Source organism: Mytilus trossulus, chromosome 4, assembly GCF_036588685.1.
Source record: "Mytilus trossulus isolate FHL-02 chromosome 4, PNRI_Mtr1.1.1.hap1, whole genome shotgun sequence".
Lineage (NCBI taxonomy): Eukaryota > Metazoa > Mollusca > Bivalvia > Mytilida > Mytilidae > Mytilus > Mytilus trossulus.
In genome coordinates this window covers 57,617,376-57,623,217 of record NC_086376.1, presented here as the reverse complement: position 1 = coordinate 57,623,217, position 5,842 = coordinate 57,617,376, and the positions used below count along the sequence as shown (strand labels likewise).

General features: G+C 32.8%; 1 long non-coding RNA gene across 1 annotated transcript; it reads right to left on the bottom strand.

Annotated features, from left to right (window-relative positions):
* Positions 1–837: 837 nt before the first annotated feature.
* LOC134714024 (uncharacterized) lies at positions 838–2,783 on the bottom strand. The gene is made up of 3 exons (XR_010106469.1): positions 2,576–2,783; positions 1,804–1,921; positions 838–1,284 (listed from the first exon to the last, which is right to left on the bottom strand). It is a non-coding gene; the product is annotated as an uncharacterized LOC134714024 (long non-coding RNA).
* Positions 2,784–5,842: the final 3,059 nt, after the last annotated feature.

Genomic DNA, 5,842 nt, shown 5'->3' with positions numbered 1-5,842 from the left:
TATTAAGACTAATAAAGTAGATTTTGATAATATTGGCTTGACATGCTTGAAATTCTATCAGATCACTTTTGGAGCAGTTATGAGTCTTTGAAGCATGCTCACAAAGTTTTTTGGTGAAATCATTTTCATATTGGTCATTTTTTTTTGCTTTGACCAGCTTTGGAGGAGATATAATCAAAGAATCGATATAAATCAGCACAGAAGTTTATTTCCTACACTGTAAATAAAAGTGTTAAGAATCTGAACACTTTTTGAACGCCCTTTTGTAACACTTCTGGAACGCGTAACGGTGTTCTCAATATTAACATTGGTGTTCCAGTTTTTAACATTATGTGTGCATCTTTCGAACGCTATGTGTGTTATTTTTGAACGGATAATGTGTACTCCTTGAACACCTAGTGTTAGAATGTGGAACGCGTAACAGTGTTCTAGATATTAACTTCCGTGTTCCAGTTTTTAACATCATGTGTGCATCTTTCGAACGCTATGTGTTATTCTTGAACGGATAGCGTGTACTTCTTGAACGCCTAGTGTTTGAATCTGGAACATGTCCTTGTGAGCAAAATTGTATGCCGTTACGCGTTCTAAGCCTTGTAACACTTCTGGAACGCTCGGACTGTGTTCCAGAAATATGTGTTAATATCCAGAACACATAGTGTATATTACTGGAACACAATTTTACATGTTCCAGAAAAAGTGTTATATTCTCTGAAACATTATTATGGTCTTGTAAAACAAATATTTTAATTGATTAAAAACGTCTTTAATTGATTAAAAAAGGCAACATTTAAAAAAAAAAGTACAATAAAATGTGAAATATTGAAGCAACTTTAAAATGACAAGTTAGACAAGTTAGAAATATCACATTTGTAATTTGCAAAATGTGTCCAAATATTTACTCATAAACAAAATGTTCGTCATATATTTAAAATTATTATGTTACAACAAAGTCAAGTGTCTTATGTTTAACTCATCGTTTGCAACTTCCTAAGTCAAGAACTGTTCTGAATTTCTTTACAAAATACTGATGCCACTGACTCTTTTATCACCAAAATGTTCCATAATCCACTGGCTGCATAGCACTCAGATAGTCAATATCAAACATAAAATACCCTGTGTATATGATGCTAGTAGTCGAGTCGGTGTTCATGTAACACTGCTTCCTTGGACACTTTTAAACATGATTTGAGTCGTTTACAACTGATTTTGAGCTTCCATATTTAGAGGATTCGTCTCCTTGGGTTATAATTATTCTTTAACCTTGTTATCCATCAACCGTAAGTTCTAAAATGTGAAATATGAAGTGTATGAGTAAACAAATTATTCATCATGTCGACATTCCTAAAGAATATTACAAAATCTTATTTCGTTTTTGTAATTCCATTATACTTGTCAGCATTATAAGATAAGATGCATTTGCCAATGAGTGGTAATTGAGTGGTCAAATGTGCTCTCGTGTTCTATATCTTTTTTAAAAAAATGATAGAAAGTGTCCAGCAAGTGCTATTATGTTTTTTTAGGCAAAACTTTATCGTCAACTTAGACTTGTCACTAAATTAACTGCTAACATTTCAAGAAACTAATTACCATTTGCCTTTATTTTGAAAGATATTTAGTAATTTTTTCACTTATGATCTGTATACGGATAATTGACGGATGATGTAATTGCATCAAATTTAGCTCAAATAGCTTTCTGATTAATGTAAACAAGTGAATGGTGCACATTTTATTGATAAATCTGCAATAACAACACTTGTAAGAAGTCAATGGACATGCACTCCTATACAAAATTCTTAAACTTACATATAGTACTTTTATGGTGCAGGATAAGTAGTCATCTCTTGAACTGCAACATGTTCTCTTTATTCTCGAGGTATGCACGAACAATTACCCTTAAGTACAGTATAGTTGGGTTTGTACCCTATAAAAGTAACATAGGAATACATTACAATACATGAATGCAGTGCACAAGGGTGGACATTTGCTAAAATGAATTACTAATTACAAAGCTATTATAAATAACATATACATGAGAATTTTAGTGTTGCAGTATGCCTTTTTTTACAAACTTCTGTCTTGACATTGGAATGTCATGAAAGTTTTTGCATTTGTGAACAAATCCTTATGCATTGACTTATTTAATTAAAAAAAGGTACATCCTCAAAAGTGTAGATGATCGTTTGATCTTCTTAATGCTTTCTATACACAATGTTTGAGTCGTGTTAGGAATACATTGCGTTCGGAGAAAACGATTAGCTTGAACGCATCATGTTCGAGACCAGAACACATTTACAATAGCAACGATATCATTTAACATTTACGTATAAATTTACAGAGGTTAATTTTTTTTTTAAACATGATAATTTGAATGTAATCTCTCAAAGAACCGCTACTTTTTTAATCGAATTATGACAGCACAGTTAAGTGGAAGTGGAGGGGGCAGTTTTATGTTCGAACAAAATGTTCTTCCATTTATACTTCAGTGTGTCCTGTCCAAGTAGACATTTGTTGATTTCATGACTAAAAAAAATATTTTTTATGTTCGTCATGTGTAGATAAATATAGATAAACATACCTATTATATCAAGTTTTGTTGTTAATTTTCTTCAGTGAAGCTTCTTCAATCACGATCAAAAACCAAACTTCCGGTACATTAATACGTCACGCGCTGTTATGTACGCGGATATGTTTGGAACACATGGCGTTCAGGGAAAATGGTAAATTTGAACGCATCATGTTCGACACCAGAACGCTTTTACAAGAGCAACGTTTTCATGAGCATTTACGCATTTACATTGTTAAAAAAAAAATACCTTAAGAACTTAAGTCGTTTAGAAAAAGATTCATATTAAAAATCAATCATTTGCACGCTTATAAATACGCTCTTGTAAAATGTTTCATTTTTTTTTACCAAACTATAATTTGCTTATATGCCGATACAGCTAAAATACATTTATCGTCAAATCATAGTACGAATCACCCTTATTCATCGTCTGTTTGACTCTGAAATGATGAATTTTTTTTTCACTCCCCATTAAAATATAAGAACATTTTTAGTGTTCAATTTAGAACACTTGTCTTGAATATGTGCGTTAAAAGACTGAACACAATGTGTTATGTTCTTTAACGCTGGCGTTCAATGTGGAACACTAATGTTAATAACTGAACATATTGTGTTTAAAATTGGAACGCGTCCAGACGCGTCAGGCGTCTGCAATATTTGCAGTGTATAGATCATCTATCCCCAAGCATCATGTCCGGCATTGTCATTACTAAAAACCTATAGATGTATTCTAATCTGAGGAACAATTCGACATTTTAACAAAAAAATTAACTAATGATAAAGACGATCCGCCACAAAGTAATATAAATAGAACCATACCTATAGTAAGCAAATACATATAAAAAAGAGGTGGTATGATTGCCAATGAGACAATTCTCAACAAGAGACCAAGTCGACACAGAAATTACATGTAACAACTACAGGTCACCGTACGGCCATAAACAATGAGCAAAGCCAATACCGCATAATCAGCTATAAAAGGCCCTGAAATGACAATGTAAAACAATTCAAACGAGAGAACTAATGGCCTTATTTTTATTGAAAAAATAAACAAAAAACTTTTATGTAACACATAAACAAACGACAACCACTGAACTACAGGCTCCTTATATCATGTTCTCAAAACTAGATATCATCTCCCATTTAGAAAAAAAAACCACTTGAAAAAAGAACCTATTGCTCTTCTAGCTACAAAATGTATCCAAAATCAAAGATGTAGAACATATTCTATCATAATCATTTGGTAACTAATATAATTACTGTCTCCTCCATGCCCGTCTTGAACATAAAACAAATAAATTAATAAATAACACTCATAATGCTCAGATTGGTTGTCATCGTGCAACACAGTTAATAACACCATATAGGAAAAACATAGAACATCATAAGACACTGTCAAACATCCAAACATACTATCCGCACTCATCTGTGTCCACACTTGTAACCATATAAAGGTATCATACTTTACATCAATTTAAAGAAAATCGACAAAAAAACTAACCAAAAAAGACTCATATTTTACAGAGTTATCTCCCCTTTCAATGTTAATTTTCATAGGAAATTAAAAATGCTGATTTTGAGTTTTCCTCAAGTTAGATTTTATGGGACTTTTTTGTGTATATTAGGGCTTAATGCTATAGATTAGAACCAAAACATTTTCTGTTGCAATTAGTTTGAGGTTAAAACTTAATTTGACTGGAATAAGGGGCCAAAAAGGGCTAAAATAAACATAGATTTAGTTTCCAGTTAATAACTTGTGTTTTTAGTGTATGGATCTCTCTGAAATTGTACTATAAGGTTCATACTTCAAAGGAAAGGCAGGGATCGAGTGTGAGATAATTGCTACAATGGGGGATTCAAAGAGTTCTTGAGGGTTACAATTTTTTGAAGGTTTTCAATTTTTTTTCAATACAGTTTCAAGAAGAAATCTTTAATTGCACAGTATTGCGCAATATATTTGTAAGATCTTGGTTTTTTTTGTGTGTCAGAAACCTATTTTATGTTTACCAAAAATCTGAACGCAATCAAAATTCAGACAGTATCAAACTTAAATATTGTGTCCAAATTTGGACCAACTATTCAGGGTTCAACATCTGTGGTCGTATCAGGCTGTGCTCAGGGAAGCATTTATTATAGTTCGTTCTTATGTTGTACCAATTACACCATTGCCCAAGGTTAGGGAGGGATTTGATCCCCCTAACATGTTTATTTACCCTGCCACATTCTGTATTGTTTTGTGTGCCTGTCCCAAGTTAGCAGCCTGTAATTCAGTGGTTGTTGTTGATGTGTAACATATTTCTTTTCCCTTCATTTTTTGGTAAATAGATTAGGCCATTAACTTAATTTTCTCGTCTGAATTGTTTTGCATTTGCCATTCTGGGGCCTTTTATAGCTGTCTATGCGGTATGGGCTTTGCTCGTTATTGAAGGCCGTACGGTGACCTATAGCCCAACTAGGCAAGTCAAAGTGGACAGCAGTTCATAAGCAGTTTATTAGCATTCACAGTTCTTACTTGATAGCTGTTCATTAGCATTCACAGTTTACAAATTTAAGGCAATGATTAATTTTCATATAGGCATTCAAAAAGCATTCCATAGCTGTTTTTCTGGCAGTTTATTTAGCCTTCACAGTTATTTAGCAGTTATATTGTTAACAAAAGATTTAAATGAGATATTCAAAAACTGAGAACTGCTACTCTCACAAACATTGCTATACTTTTCAGAAGCACATAGGGATGGATGGACATGTGCATCTTCCCTCACTCTTTATAGCATGGGTATTAAGTATATTTTAACAAAATGCATTTGACTAGCAGGTTGAACAAGGCATGTTCTTAAACCCTGACTGCCATTTACAATTGCCAAATAAACAGCTCACTAGATGTACTAAAATGGATCTTAATTATCAATTTAATCAAACAGAAAACAAAACAATAAACTAGCGGAAAAGATGGTATACATATACGCATATCTGGTATATTAAATTATAAGCCTGGTACCTTTGATACCTATATAAATAACCTAATTAACTTCTTACCCTGAAATTTATAGGCTGACTATGCGTTACGGGCTTTGCTCTTTGTTGAAGGCCGTACTGTAACCTATAGCTCTTAATTTCTTATGGAGAGTTGTCTCATTGGCAATCATACATCTTTTTTACATTAACAAAACCAATGTTTGAATTGTTTTACATTTGTCATTTCATGACCTTTTATAGCTGACTATTGCTCATTGTTGAAGGCTGTTCTGTTGTTTATTTTAGTGTCATTTGGTCTCTTGT